This window comes from Phoenix dactylifera, unplaced genomic scaffold (assembly GCF_009389715.1).
Source record: "Phoenix dactylifera cultivar Barhee BC4 unplaced genomic scaffold, palm_55x_up_171113_PBpolish2nd_filt_p 000401F, whole genome shotgun sequence".
NCBI lineage: Eukaryota > Viridiplantae > Streptophyta > Magnoliopsida > Arecales > Arecaceae > Phoenix > Phoenix dactylifera.
In genome coordinates this window covers 22,589-39,732 of record NW_024067843.1, presented here as the reverse complement: position 1 = coordinate 39,732, position 17,144 = coordinate 22,589, and positions in this window count along the sequence as shown.

The window sequence follows — 17,144 nt, the reverse complement described above, 5'->3', positions numbered from 1 at the left end:
TTCTGCTAGCAACAGGTACATAATAGCAGTCTTTAAGTATTAAACTAAATTCAGACGGTAGTCGCAGATGGTAGGTGCCCACAGCCACAGCAGCAACTTTTGCCCCGTTGCCAACCCGAAGGATTACCGCACCTTCCGCCAGCCTTCTACTTTCCTTTAGACCCTGCATGGTAGTGCACAAATGAGCACTAGAACCAGAATCTATAACCCAACTAGAAGTAGAAGAAACCGTTAGATTAGTTTCAATTATGAGCAAGTCTATACCTTCTGAAGGTGTGTCACCTTTCTTGTTCTTCAGGCTCTCGAGGTATGAAGGACAGTTTCTCTTCCAGTGGCCTTCGACATTGCAGTGGAAATATTTTCCTTTGTCGTTAGCCTTTTTCTTTTGAACTTCCTTCTTTGGCTTCTTGTCTTTCTTCTGCTTCTTTGCAGGCTTCTTTTTCTTCCAAGTAGACTTTCTCTTGGAACCAGAAGTCAACTCAGCAGCAAGGACATTGCCCCTTGAACCTTTCAAGGCTCCCTCAGCAGTTACCAACATGTTGATTAGTTCAGTCTTAGTGCATTCAATCTTATTCATGTGGTAGTTCACTATAAACTGACCAAATGAATCAGGAAGTGACTGTAGGATCAAATCCACTTGTAATTCCTTGTGCATGTCCATACCGAGCTTCTCAAGCTCCTCTAGGTCCTTGATCATGGTCAGACCGTGATCATGGACGGACTGCCCCTCGCGCATCTTCGCTTTGAAAAGCCTTTTGGACACTTCAAAACGAGCTGTGCGACTCTGCTCACCATACAACTCTTGCAGGTGTGCCAGTATGTCCCTAGCAGTCTTCATATTTTCATGCTGGCATTGGAGTTCATTAGACATGGATGCCATCATATAGCATTTTACTCTAATGTCATCATCCAACCACTTTTTATGCATCTCGCGCTGAACATCAGTAGGACGTGTTGGTAATGTGGGGATATCTGAATCGAGTATGTAGCCTATTTTCTCACAGTCCAAAACAATTTTGAGATTTCTAAGCCAGTCCTTGTAATTGGTTCCGGTCAGTCGGTTGGTCTCAAGAATACGGGTCAAAGGGTTTGAAGCCGACATTGTATCTGCAGAGAGTAAAGATTCTAGTTAGACTTTTGTACTTGATCCTAATCTGTTCTAAGGTCTTTTAGAACAAATGTAACTCCCACTATTTTCTCGAATTCCTCACACTCCCCTGGTAGGAAAACGGAAATCCCACCCGCTAAGGAATTAAAGTAATTCCTCGAATTAAAGGTAGAGGCTATTAATTCGATTAAAATAGTGGGAGAAAACTTTAGACTAAAGTCCAAGTCTTTAGGATTAAATAAATCATATACTGATTAGTTGGGTTTTTCCTTTATTTTTCAGATATGGCTAACTCATTGTCCCTCCGAACACTATTAGACAATGATAAGCTTAATGGACCTAACTTCGATAGCTGGTATCGAAAGATGAAAATAGTATTGGAGCATGAGCGGATCCTGTATGTGATATCGGATCCTGCACCTGAGGAACCTGCAGCCAATGCACCACGTGCAATCAGAGACGCTTATCAGAAGTGGCTCAACGATCGCACTACAGTGCGTTGCATCATGAGGGCCTCGATGAATGACGAGTTTAGTCGTAAATTCGAGGAAGCGCAGCCAGTGGAAATCCTTCAAATGTTGAAGGAGTCTTTCGGTACACCTGATGATGTTGAACGACATAAGACCTCCTGCGCTATATTCAATGCCCGCATGAGGGAAGGGGCATCGGTCACCGATCATGTATTGTACATGGTCGAACAAATTGATCGCCTAAGTAAACTTGGCTTTCCTTTGCATGAGCAATTGGGCAAGGATGCCATTTTGAATTCACTTCCTAAGTCCTACCTGACCTTCCTTAGTCATTATAGAATGACTAAACCTGAAGTATCCTATCATGGTTTGCTAGGTTTACTGCAGACCTATGAGAAGGATCACCAACTCAAAAAGGAGTCGGTGAATGTGGTAGGTGGGACTTCTGCAGGACTTTCTTCCTTTAAGAAAGGAAAGAAGAAGAAGGTGCAGAAAGCTCGTGCTGGGGTCTCTAAGCCCAGCCAGACTAAGAAGCGTAAAGCCGATAAGAGCAATGCAGAGTGCTTCTTCTGTAAGAAGATGGGTCATTGGAAGCGGAACTGTCCGGCTTACATAGCGTCCCTTGATCCAAACAGGCCTAAGAAGAAAAAGCAGCAAACAGTTGCTACACAAGGTAATTATATGATAACACCTTGTAATTTTTCAATTTATGATTCTACCACTTGGGTATTGGATACCGGAAGTCCAATTAATATTTGCAATTCGTTGCAGGGACTTCAGGTTAGTAGAAGATTCAAGAATGACGAGAGATTCCTGAACGTTGGAGATGGAAGATCAGTTCCAGTCCTAGATTTAGGAGTCATTCAGCTTGTTTTTGAATCTAGAGTAGTCATATTAGATGATTGTCATTATTGTCCAACATTTTTAATGAATGTCATCTCTGTAGGCCTTTTGGCCAAAAATGGTTATTGTTTATCAATAAAAGAAAATTTTTGTGATATCATTTTGAATGGTATTAAAATTTTTCGTGGACAATTGAAATATGGCATTTATACTCTATCACTGCCTGTGAATGTAATGTACACCTCTAATAAACGCCCTAAGTTAGATAATGTCAATGAAGCCTATTTATGGCATTGCCGGTTAGGTCACATAAATAAAAACAGGATAAACAGGTTAGCCCAACAGGGCATTTTAGAAATCAATGATTGTGAATCATTGCCAACTTGTGAATCCTGTCTTCTGGGTAAAATGACCAAGTCACCTTTTTCTGGAAAGGGTGAACGAGCCAGCGATGTTCTTGGCCTCATACATACTGATGTATGTGGACCTATGAACGTAAGTGCCAAAGGTGATTATGCCTACTTCATAACCTTCACAGATGACCTATCCAGGTATGGGTATGTCTATCTGATGAAGCATAAGTCGGAATCATTTGAAATGTTCAAACGATTTCGTAATGAAGTAGAAAAACAGACTGGAAAGAGTATTAAGATCCTTCGGTCAGACCGAGGAGGAGAATACCTTTCCGGTGATTTCTTGACTTATCTAGAGGAGAATGGGATTCTCTCACAATGGACCCCTCCAGGAACACCTCAGCATAATGGTGTATCCGAAAGGAGGAATCGAACTTTGTTAGACATGGTTCGATCCATGATGGGGTTTACTAGTCTGCCTCTATCTTTTTGGGGTTATGCTTTAGAGTCTGCGTGTATAATACTAAATAAGGTTCCAAGTAAGTCTGTTGAGAAGACTCCATATGAGATATGGACTGGGCGTAAGCCGACACTTTCATACCTTAGGGTTTGGGGATGTCCGGCTTATGTTAAACGTTCTCAAACTGACAAACTTGGTCCTAGGTCCAATAAGTGTTATTTTGTAGGGTACCCCAAGCAAACTAGGGGTTATTACTTTTACCTTCCTAATGAACAAAAGGTGTTCGTAGGACTTAAGGCAACATTTTTGGAAAAGGAATTCCTTGGTGAAGGAATTGTTGCCTCTAAGGTTGAACTTAGTGAAGTTCAGCAGGTGGAAGATTTAACACAATCTACTGAACCCACAGAATCGGTTTTGATTAGATCAAACCCGGAGCCCAATGTAGAAGCACCATTAAGGCGATCCGGTAGAGTGCCGCGTCAAGTGGATAGATACTACGGTTTCTTGGTCCATGACACGGATCCTATTGAGCTCGATGAGAACAATGAGGATCCGATCACCTATATGGATGCTATGCAGAGGTCTGACTCCGAGTTGTGGCTTAATGCCATGAAATCCGAAATGGAGTCCATGGAAATCAATAGTGTATGGACACTAGTTGATCCACCCAAAGGGATAAAACCCATAGGGTGCAAATGGATCTTCAAAAGAAAGAGAGGCGCAGACGGAAAGGTGGAGACCTATAAAGCCCGTCTGGTTGCCAAGGGGTATCGTCAACGTTATGGTATCGATTATGACGAGACTTTTTCCCCTGTGGCAATGCTAAAATCTATTCGGATCATGCTAGCTATAGCAGCATATATGGATTATGAAATCTGGCAAATGGATGTGAAAACAGCTTTTCTAAATGGAGAGCTAGAAGAAGAGGTGTATATGATACAACCTGAGGGTTTCATATCCACAGACGAGTCCAAAGTATGCAAGCTACAAAAGTCCATTTATGGACTTAAGCAAGCTTCTCGAAGTTGGAACATACGTTTCGATAAAACTATCAAAACGTATGGCTTCGTTAAGAACGAAGAAGAACCTTGTGTTTACAAGTGGGTTAACGGTTCAGTGATCACATTCCTTGTCTTATATGTGGATGACATTCTCTTAATTGGGAATGACATTCCTGCATTACAAAATGTGAAACTCTGGCTGTCATCACAGTTCTCCATGAAGGATCTGGGAGAAGCATCCTACATCCTAGGGATGAAAATCTATAGAGATAGATCTAAGAGGTTGCTTGGATTATCCCAATCCACGTACATCGACACTATGTTGAAGCGGTTCAACATGGAGAATTCCAAGAAGGGCTATCTTCCGATAGGCCAAGGAATTTCTCTCTCTAAGAAAGATTGTCCGACAACTTCCGAAGAGAGAGAGCGTATGAGTAGAATCCCATATGCTTCTGCAGTAGGTTCTATTATGTACGCCATGACATGTACAAGACCGGATGTTGCTTACTCACTAGCAGTAGCAAGTAGGTATCAGTCTGATCCGGGTGAGAACCATTGGAAGGTGGTGAAAACCATCCTTAAGTATTTAAGAAATACTAAGGACCAATGGTTAATCTATGGAGAATCTGACTTAAAACTTGTGGGATTTACAGACTCTAGTTTTCAGTCAGACCATGATGACAGTAAGAGTATGTCAGGATTTGTGTTTACCCTGAATGGAGGAGCAGTCTGCTGGAAAAGTTCCAAGCAGCATTCAGTAGCCGATTCCGTATGCGAAGCAGAGTATGTTGCTGCATCAGATGCGGCAAAGGAAGCTGTTTGGATCAAGAAGTTTGTAAATCAACTTGGTGTTGCTCCCTCAATCAATGGTCCAGTTCTTTTGTATTGTGACAATACTGGAGCCATTGCACAAGCAAAGGAGCCAAAGTCCCACCATAGAACCAAGCACATTCTGCGTCGCTACCACCTTGTACGAGAGATCGTGGAACGAGGTGACGTCAATCTTCAAAAGATCGATGGAAAGGAGAACCTAGCTGACCCATTCACTAAAGCCCTTTCTGTAAAGGAGTTCGATTATCACAAATCGAAGATGGGTATTAGATACTGTACAAATTGGCTTTAGTTCAAGTGGGAGTTGTTGGGAATTGTGTCCCAAAGCCAATTTTTTAATTGTAAGAAATTGAATTATGTATATGTTTTATTAAAATGAATAAAAATTTATTCTGGCAATTTTCTATTCATCACAAGTGTTGCATCTTCAAATTGAACTCCTGTGTATTGTGATGAAGTCCTTAGGACTAATTTAGTGGATAAAAGAGGTTTTATCATTTAGTCCTTAAACCAGTTCGCGACCAAATGACGAGCTGTCAATTGGACGATAGCTATGTCAAGTATAGGTCGTTGTGTGCCATTTAGTTGGTTGTCCTCTTAAACCAAGGAGTGTGGAGACACTGTATGGCATACAGGTGAGATGTAGGAGTACATCGTCACTGAATAGTGACTCACCTGCGTAGCACTCCACTGTCGGGAGTTAGCTCGTAAAACGTATGGGCATAAGTACCCCTTAGACCTGAGACTGTCACGGTGACTTGCAAGCAACTCACTGTACTTAGGCACTGGATGACCTGAATTTCTAATTCAGGGATCGGAAGGATGCTGGGTGCAGTCAAGTACTCGCGAAGTCTGTGTATGAGTCAAGATGGGATTGACCGCTCCAGATTTTAGGAGTTGATGTGTCACTGTATTTCAATTCAGTAAAACCTTGGCCAGGGTAAACCAAGTGATAGGTCACTTGATTTGATTATTTGAAATACACTATGGATGACCGGACCCAGAGGTCGACAGTCCACTCTGAGGTCATCTTGAGCATCGAAGGTCATAGGGATGAATTATGCAACAACCATACGTCTAGGTTCTTGAATGTTGCTTTGCATATTCGACCTATCCGGACGTCGGGTATCATTGCTAGATGGTCACCTCGATTAGTGTATGGAGTAGTCCATGTACTACCGGCTTAGTGTTCGAACCTATCGGAGTCACGCACATAAGTCAAGTTAAGTAGGAAGGACTTGGTCCAATTTAATTGAGAATTAAATTGTGGATCATTTGAGATTTGATTTTGTCTATGTTCAGCTAGCACTGAACATGAGGTACATACTGAATTTCATGGATGTGTATTTAATTATGTCTGTATTCTGGCTTAATCAAGTTTCAATTAATGTAATTGAAATTGATTTGGACTCATTTGTTGAGTTTGTTTTTGAATTGGATTCAAATGAATGTAATTGGGCTTCATGATGATTTTATTAGAATTTATTCCATATTTATTCTAGTCCAAGTGTGACTTGGATTGATCCGAAAATTGAACTAATTGGAGTTCACATGAATCAGATTCATGTGGAATTTTTCCGGATCCAAAATCTTTCAAATTGGTCTTCAATTTGGTTTAGAACCAATGATGGACCCAAGCCCATTTGATTCAGCCCATTTGAATTAACCCATTTAAGTCAAGTCTGGAAATTTACGTTTTTGCCCCTCAAATTGAATGACACGGTTTGTTCTGGTTTCTTCCTCGGTCCATGGACCGATTTCTCTGCAAAACATCTCCCGTGGACCGCGTTTTTCTTTCTTCTTCCGAGCACATCGGAGATCCGAAGAGACGTGTCTCTTCGGTTTTGAAACCTCTTTAACATAGGACTGATTTAATTGAAATCAAACGGTTCAAAAAATTCAATAAAATCATGAAACGTTTGGCGTTCACTCTTCCCTTTTGCCGTTTTCTCTTCCCTGGTTCAGCCTTGTCTTTGCCTATAAATAGGCTAGCTTTCTCTTCATTCTGAGCGAGAAATTTGATGTGGGGAGAGGGGAGATTCATGTTCTTTTGAGTAGCCTTAAAAAGGGAAAAAGGAAACGGGAAGAAAGAGGAAAAGAAAAGAAAAGAAAAAAAAAAGGAAGAAAGAATTTTTGAAATTCTTTTCTTCCAGGGGCTTATTTGCAAAAGGGTTTTTGCACTATACAGACATCATCCTACCTTCCTGCATTTCTTGGCGTGCGTGTGAAGTAGAGGGTCCGTACATCTGGGCCTTGCATAGCACCAGATCCTTCAGTACCAGATCCGGCACCAGATCCAGTTCCAGATCCAGTTTCCGATCCAGTACCAGATCTAGCATCTGATCCAGTATCTGATCCAGCACTTGGCCCTGTACCAGATTCTGTTCCTGAGTACCTTGACCATCTTCCGCTGCGGGATCGAGGTATGGTAAACATAATATAGTTATGTTATTTATTTATACCTGTTATAAATAAATAGATAAAATTTTAAAACTGATTTTCTGACCTGGCATCCGATTTTATCGGATTTTGCGGGATATTTTCCCTTCAACTGGTATCAGAGCAAGGTTGGCCGATGGAATTGGCCTATAATATCTAGAATTATGCATGATTTAATTTTTAAATTTAGATTAGATCTAGATTTATTGATAAAATATCAATCTTGTGCTGAATTATAAGGTTGTCCTGCTATAAGGTTAACCCCTTATAGTGAAAAGGTTGTCCTAGCACAAAATTGAGATTAATTTGTATCATAAAATAAATAGTTTATTTTTGTGAAATTATGCATAATTGATGTTTATGAATTTTCAGTTTTAAATTTATTATGACCACAAAGTTTAAATATAAATTGTTTATATTTGGAATAAATTGACACCTTGAATCCATGATCATAATACATTTAATAAAGAATTAAATGTTGAATTTAAAATTTAAATTTTGAATTTCAAATAAAGATTTAAAATTCAAAATTTGAAATTTGAATTAAAATTTAAATTTGAACATGGGATTTGGGGATAGGTTAGCACAATCAGATTAGTTGACTAGGTTAGACCTAATCATGAAATCAAATTGAAATGGACTAACTTAAGAAACATGATTTAATCTAATCAATAGTTGAACTAGACTAAATCAAGGTTTATAAAATGATCAAACTCAATAGTTGTAGTTTATCATATCCAAACATTTCAATTGGATCTGATTGTGGCTTAGTGGTCGAGCCCGAGTTCCCAAGGATAACCTAAATCAACTTGATAAACCAATTGGTGTCTAAGGTAAGTCGGCATTTGATCATGGTTTTTAATTGGGGCTACCTCTTTCCTGGCCAACTCTGTTGGTGTCTAGGAAAGACGGTTAATGGCGGAACCCTCCCGTGATCTCTCTTACCTGGCCAATGTGGTCGTTCAAGCTTTGATTTAGATATCTTGAGACTTGGTACTCACCCATGTCAATAAGGAAATCAGTATGACTGATTTAGATGTCCATAGACCAATGAAATTCTATGTCCTCTGTATGACTCAGTGCAGTCAGTGGGAGGATATAGAATTATCGGTCTCTCTAAAATCCTCTAAATTATTAGGTCCTTAAAATGATATAGTTATATAGATAACTAGGTCATAGCCTCCCATTAAAATGGATGATAATTGGTCCAGTATTTCAGTTGGACATGCAGGACGCTTCCGTCTGGTGTTCATCTGAATATTGGAATTATCCTTCATTATATGATAGCTCTTTGAGCTATCTGATTGTGATTAGGTTGGCCGAGCTTTCCTCAGGCCTGATCATACATTAGGTAGTGTCATCGAGTTAGTTCATTAATGGTTGGATCTGACCAGGATTTTCAGTGGAGGCCTCCGCCTACTGATTACCACCTGGGGCAAAATAAAATACTAGAAATTATTTAGAGAAATAATTGGTAATGTACCTACCCTTAGATGCATATGGGTTGGCCGAGCTTTCCTCGGGCCTGTATACAGTCCATGTGGATTCTAGTACCCGCTAAGGAATTAAAGTAATTCCTCGAATTAAAGGTAGAGGCTATTAATTCGATTAAAATAGTGGGAGAAAACTTTAGACTAAAGTCCAAGTCTTTAGGATTAAATAAATCATATACTGATTAGTTGGGTTTTTCCTTTATTTTTCAGATATGGCTAACTCATTGTCCCTCCGAACACTATTAGACAATGATAAGCTTAATGGACCTAACTTCGATAGCTGGTATCGAAAGATGAAAATAGTATTGGAGCATGAGCGGATCCTGTATGTGATATCGGATCCTGCACCTGAGGAACCTGCAGCCAATGCACCACGTGCAATCAGAGACGCTTATCAGAAGTGGCTCAACGATCGCACTACAGTGCGTTGCATCATGAGGGCCTCGATGAATGACGAGTTTAGTCGTAAATTCGAGGAAGCGCAGCCAGTGGAAATCCTTCAAATGTTGAAGGAGTCTTTCGGTACACCTGATGATGTTGAACGACATAAGACCTCCTGCGCTATATTCAATGCCCGCATGAGGGAAGGGGCATCGGTCACCGATCATGTATTGTACATGGTCGAACAAATTGATCGCCTAAGTAAACTTGGCTTTCCTTTGCATGAGCAATTGGGCAAGGATGCCATTTTGAATTCACTTCCTAAGTCCTACCTGACCTTCCTTAGTCATTATAGAATGACTAAACCTGAAGTATCCTATCATGGTTTGCTAGGTTTACTGCAGACCTATGAGAAGGATCACCAACTCAAAAAGGAGTCGGTGAATGTGGTAGGTGGGACTTCTGCAGGACTTTCTTCCTTTAAGAAAGGAAAGAAGAAGAAGGTGCAGAAAGCTCGTGCTGGGGTCTCTAAGCCCAGCCAGACTAAGAAGCGTAAAGCCGATAAGAGCAATGCAGAGTGCTTCTTCTGTAAGAAGATGGGTCATTGGAAGCGGAACTGTCCGGCTTACATAGCGTCCCTTGATCCAAACAGGCCTAAGAAGAAAAAGCAGCAAACAGTTGCTACACAAGGTAATTATATGATAACACCTTGTAATTTTTCAATTTATGATTCTACCACTTGGGTATTGGATACCGGAAGTCCAATTAATATTTGCAATTCGTTGCAGGGACTTCAAGTTAGTAGAAGATTCAAGAATGACGAGAGATTCCTGAACGTTGGAGATGGAAGATCAGTTCCAGTCCTAGCTTTAGGAGTCATTCAGCTTGTTTTTGAATCTAGAGTAGTCATATTAGATGATTGTCATTATTGTCCAACATTTTTAATGAATGTCATCTCTGTAGGCCTTTTGGCCAAAAATGGTTATTGTTTATCAATAAAAGAAAATTTTTGTGATATCATTTTGAATGGTATTAAAATTTTTCGTGGACAATTGAAATATGGCATTTATACTCTATCACTGCCTGTGAATGTAATGTACACCTCTAATAAACGCCCTAAGTTAGATAATGTCAATGAAGCCTATTTATGGCATTGCCGGTTAGGTCACATAAATAAAAATAGGATAAACAGGTTAGCCCAACAGGGCATTTTAGAAATCAATGATTGTGAATCATTGGCAACTTGTGAATCCTGTCTTCTGGGTAAAATGACCAAGTCACCTTTTTCTGGAAAGGGTGAACGAGCCAGCGATGTTCTTGGCCTCATACATACTGATGTATGTGGACCTATGAACGTAAGTGCCAAAGGTGATTATGCCTACTTCATAACCTTCACAGATGACCTATCCAGGTATGGGTATGTCTATCTGATGAAGCATAAGTCGGAATCATTTGAAATGTTCAAACGATTTCGTAATGAAGTAGAAAAACAGACTGGAAAGAGTATTAAGATCCTTCGGTCAGACCGAGGAGGAGAATACCTTTCCGGTGATTTCTTGACTTATCTAGAGGAGAATGGGATTCTCTCACAATGGACCCCTCCAGGAACACCTCAGCATAATGGTGTATCCGAAAGGAGGAATCGAACTTTGTTAGACATGGTTCGATCCATGATGGGGTTTACTAGTCTGCCTCTATCTTTTTGGGGTTATGCTTTAGAGTCTGCGTGTATAATACTAAATAAGGTTCCAAGTAAGTCTGTTGAGAAGACTCCATATGAGATATGGACTGGGCGTAAGCCGACACTTTCATACCTTAGGGTTTGGGGATGTCCGGCTTATGTTAAACGTTCTCAAACTGACAAACTTGGTCCTAGGTCCAATAAGTGTTATTTTGTAGGGTACCCCAAGCAAACTAGGGGTTATTACTTTTACCTTCCTAATGAACAAAAGGTGTTCGTAGGACTTAAGGCAACATTTTTGGAAAAGGAATTCCTTGGTGAAGGAATTGTTGCCTCTAAGGTTGAACTTAGTGAAGTTCAGCAGGTGGAAGATTTAACACAATCTACTGAACCCACAGAATCGGTTTTGATTAGATCAAACCCGGAGCCCAATGTAGAAGCACCATTAAGGCGATCCGGTAGAGTGCCGCGTCAAGTGGATAGATACTACGGTTTCTTGGTCCATGACACGGATCCTATTGAGCTCGATGAGAACAATGAGGATCCGATCACCTATATGGATGCTATGCAGAGGTCTGACTCCGAGTTGTGGCTTAATGCCATGAAATCCGAAATGGAGTCCATGGAAATCAATAGTGTATGGACACTAGTTGATCCACCCAAAGGGATAAAACCCATAGGGTGCAAATGGATCTTCAAAAGAAAGAGAGGCGCAGACGGAAAGGTGGAGACCTATAAAGCCCGTCTGGTTGCCAAGGGGTATCGTCAACGTTATGGTATCGATTATGACGAGACTTTTTCCCCTGTGGCAATGCTAAAATCTATTCGGATCATGCTAGCTATAGCAGCATATATGGATTATGAAATCTGGCAAATGGATGTGAAAACAGCTTTTCTAAATGGAGAGCTAGAAGAAGAGGTGTATATGATACAACCTGAGGGTTTCATATCCACAGACGAGTCCAAAGTATGCAAGCTACAAAAGTCCATTTATGGACTTAAGCAAGCTTCTCGAAGTTGGAACATACGTTTCGATAAAACTATCAAAAACGTATGGCTTCGTTAAGAACGAAGAAGAACCTTGTGTTTACAAGTGGGTTAACGGTTCAGTGATCACATTCCTTGTCTTATATGTGGATGACATTCTCTTAATTGGGAATGACATTCCTGCATTACAAAATGTGAAACTCTGGCTGTCATCACAGTTCTCCATGAAGGATCTGGGAGAAGCATCCTACATCCTAGGGATGAAAATCTATAGAGATAGATCTAAGAGGTTGCTTGGATTATCCCAATCCACGTACATCGACACTATGTTGAAGCGGTTCAACATGGAGAATTCCAAGAAGGGCTATCTTCCGATAGGCCAAGGAATTTCTCTCTCTAAGAAAGATTGTCCGACAACTTCCGAAGAGAGAGAGCGTATGAGTAGAATCCCATATGCTTCTGCAGTAGGTTCTATTATGTACGCCATGACATGTACAAGACCGGATGTTGCTTACTCACTAGCAGTAGCAAGTAGGTATCAGTCTGATCCGGGTGAGAACCATTGGAAGGTGGTGAAAACCATCCTTAAGTATTTAAGAAATACTAAGGACCAATGGTTAATCTATGGAGAATCTGACTTAAAACTTGTGGGATTTACAGACTCTAGTTTTCAGTCAGACCATGATGACAGTAAGAGTATGTCAGGATTTGTGTTTACCCTGAATGGAGGAGCAGTCTGCTGGAAAAGTTCCAAGCAGCATTCAGTAGCCGATTCCGTATGCGAAGCAGAGTATGTTGCTGCATCAGATGCGGCAAAGGAAGCTGTTTGGATCAAGAAGTTTGTAAATCAACTTGGTGTTGCTCCCTCAATCAATGGTCCAGTTCTTTTGTATTGTGACAATACTGGAGCCATTGCACAAGCAAAGGAGCCAAAGTCCCACCATAGAACCAAGCACATTCTGCGTCGCTACCACCTTGTACGAGAGATCGTGGAACGAGGTGACGTCAATCTTCAAAAGATCGATGGAAAGGAGAACCTAGCTGACCCATTCACTAAAGCCCTTTCTGTAAAGGAGTTCGATTATCACAAATCGAAGATGGGTATTAGATACTGTACAAATTGGCTTTAGTTCAAGTGGGAGTTGTTGGGAATTGTGTCCCAAAGCCAATTTTTTAATTGTAAGAAATTGAATTATGTATATGTTTTATTAAAATGAATAAAAATTTATTCTGGCAATTTTCTATTCATCACAAGTGTTGCATCTTCAAATTGAACTCCTGTGTATTGTGATGAAGTCCTTAGGACTAATTTAGTGGATAAAAGAGGTTTTATCATTTAGTCCTTAAACCAGTTCGCGACCAAATGACGAGCTGTCAATTGGACGATAGCTATGTCAAGTATAGGTCGTTGTGTGCCATTTAGTTGGTTGTCCTCTTAAACCAAGGAGTATGGAGACACTGTATGGCATACAGGTGAGATGTAGGAGTACATCGTCACTGAATAGTGACTCACCTGCGTAGCACTCCACTGTCGGGAGTTAGCTCGTAAAACGTATGGGCATAAGTACCCCTTAGACCTGAGACTGTCACGGTGACTTGCAAGCAACTCACTGTACTTAGGCACTGGATGACCTGAATTTCTAATTCAGGGATCGGAAGGATGCTGGGTGCAGTCAAGTACTCGCGAAGTCTGTGTATGAGTCAAGATGGGATTGACCGCTCCAGATTTTAGGAGTTGATGTGTCACTGTATTTCAATTCAGTAAAACCTTGGCCAGGGTAAACCAAGTGATAAGTCACTTGATTTGATTATTTGAAATACACTATGGATGACCGGACCCAGAGGTCGACAGTCCACTCTGAGGTCATCTTGAGCATCGAAGGTCATAGGGATGAATTATGCAACAACCATACGTCTAGGTTCTTGAATGTTGCTTTGCATATTCGACCTATCCGGACGTCGGGTATCATTGCTAGATGGTCACCTCGATTAGTGTATGGAGTAGTCCATGTACTACCGGCTTAGTGTTCGAACCTATCGGAGTCACGCACATAAGTCAAGTTAAGTAGGAAGGACTTGGTCCAATTTAATTGAGAATTAAATTGTGGATCATTTGAGATTTGATTTTGTCTATGTTCAGCTAGCACTGAACATGAGGTACATACTGAATTTCATGGATGTGTATTTAATTATGTCTGTATTCTGGCTTAATCAAGTTTCAATTAATGTAATTGAAATTGATTTGGACTCATTTGTTGAGTTTGTTTTTGAATTGGATTCAAATGAATGTAATTGGGCTTCATGATGATTTTATTAGAATTTATTCCATATTTATTCTAGTCCAAGTGTGACTTGGATTGATCCGAAAATTGAACTAATTGGAGTTCACATGAATCAGATTCATGTGGAATTTTTCCGGATCCAAAATCTTTCAAATTGGTCTTCAATTTGGTTTAGAACCAATGATGGACCCAAGCCCATTTGATTCAGCCCATTTGAATTAACCCATTTAAGTCAAGTCTGGAAATTTACGTTTTTGCCCCTCAAATTGAATGACACGGTTTGTTCTGGTTTCTTCCTCGGTCCATGGACCGATTTCTCTGCAAAACATCTCCCGTGGACCGCGTTTTTCTTTCTTCTTCCGAGCACATCGGAGGGCGCTTGATCTTCCCTCTTTCGGCTACCATTTGAAGATCCGAAGAGACGTGTCTCTTCGGTTTTGAAACCTCTTTAACATAGGACTGATTTAATTGAAATCAAACGGTTCAAAAAATTCAATAAAATCATGAAACGTTTGGCGTTCACTCTTCCCTTTTGCCGTTTTCTCTTCCCTGGTTCAGCCTTGTCTTTGCCTATAAATAGGCTAGCTTTCTCTTCATTCTGAGCGAGAAATTTGATGTGGGGAGAGGGGAGATTCATGTTCTTTTGAGTAGCCTTAAAAAGGGAAAAAGGAAACGGGAAGAAAGAGAAAAAAAAAAAAAAAAAGGAAGAAAGAATTTTTGAAATTCTTTTCTTCCAGGGGCTTATTTGCAAAAGGGTTTTTGCACTATACAGACATCATCCTACCTTCCTGCATTTCTTGGCGTGCGTGTGAAGTAGAGGGTCCGTACATCTGGGCCTTGCATAGCACCAGATCCTTCAGTACCAGATCCGGCACCAGATCCAGTTCCAGATCCAGTTTCCGATCCAGTACCAGATCTAGCATCTGATCCAGTATCTGATCCAGCACTTGGCCCTGTACCAGATTCTGTTCCTGAGTACCTTGACCATCTTCCGCTGCGGGATCGAGGTATGGTAAACATAATATAGTTATGTTATTTATTTATACCTGTTATAAATAAATAGATAAAATTTTAAAACTGATTTTCTGACCTGGCATCCGATTTTATCGGATTTTGCGGGATATTTTCCCTTCAACCTTTAGATATTTAATTCTTACCTTAATCTACGAAGCCTAGGCTCTGATACCACTGTTGGGAACCCGCCCATGCCGCTGATATTTCAAAAATTTTCAGATGGCAGCGGAATCGGCATGCACGGGTTCGACGTTCATCGCATGAACGTTGTTTCGAGACCTTTCGTAATTAGGTAGGAATTAAAACTTTTAAAACTATTAGGAAGATCAAATCTTCACCTTGCGCGGGTAGATGATCACCGCAAATCTGAATTCGTGGTTTTGGAAGAGGGTTCGCTTGAAGCCGTTCAAACGTCCGGCCTCTACGGGTATCCACACGAAGCAGGATCCGATCCAAGCTCTCTATCTCACCGGGGTGCTAACTCCCTTGCAGAGATAGCTTTGATGGCTGATGTCCTCTCTTTCAATCAAATCTTGATTGCACTTGAGAGGAGGAAGAAGAAGGATGAAGAAGAGGAAGAAGATCAAATCCCTTCGCAGCCTTCTTCTCTTCACACGCGCTGAAGCCAAGGAAGAAGACCAAGAGGAGGGAGACGCCTCCTCTTCTTTTCCCTTTGCTGATGGCGGCTGAACCAAGGAGAGATGGAGAGGGGGTGGCCACGTGATGAAGAGGAGAAAGGTTCATCTAGGGCGCCGGCCCTAGTCCTCCTTTAATAAGGATGAAGGGCTCCTACAAGTTAGGAGCCCTTGACTACTTTCCAAGAGGGGGCGCCGGCCCCCTTCTCTCTTCATGTCGCACCAACTAAGTGAAGAGGGGCTGATGCCCCTCTTACTTGGTTAACCCAATCCTCTTCCAAAGAGGATTAGGTGCCTCTCTCATGGTTTAATCCTAATCTAATTAGGATTAGCCAAATTTGGGTTCAATCTACGCTAGTCCTAATCCAATTAGGACTTGAATGAATCATGACTTAATTGAACTCTTCAATCCTAATCCAATTAGGAGTCATGTTGATTCATTAGATTAATAATTAATTTAGACTTAAGGAATCCTAATCCAATTAGGATTTGTTTAATTTTAGTCCTAATCCAATTAGGACTTTATTTGAATTCGAAGTCCTAATCCAATTAGGATTTCTAGGAATCCTACTCCAAGTAGGAATCCAATTTTAATTCAAAGTTCCTAATCTCATTAGGATTGTAAGAATCCTATTCCAAGTAGGAATCCCAGTCCTACTCCAACTAGGATTCCCAGTCCTAATCCAATTAGGACTCTAGAAATCCTACCCGAAGTAGGATTTGTGTTTAAGTCCAATTAATTAATTTCCTTTGTTCCTTCTTCAACTTCTTATCAATCAAATTGATTTCTTGTGATTCCTAATCACAATTTCAACCATCGGATCAGTCAATACTTCTAGTGTGTGTGACCCCATAGGTTCTATTCTGACTGGTAGTGAGATATATTGTGATCTCTATCACTATATCATTGAAAACTCCTTTCAATGGGTTGGAACGATTCCAACTCTACTCATTAGGATTTATCGATCATCAAGATAATCCCTATGAGTCCCACCATCCACCAGTGACACCTAGCAGCATGTAGTGGCTACCCAGCAGAATGGAATGATGAACCTCTAGGTGCAGTTAACATGTGATACAGTCCTACTATCGTGGATCCCTACAGGACGGAGGTCATGGATAACTCGTCAAACCCCATCGTCTGTCATATGTCAAGATTTATTCGA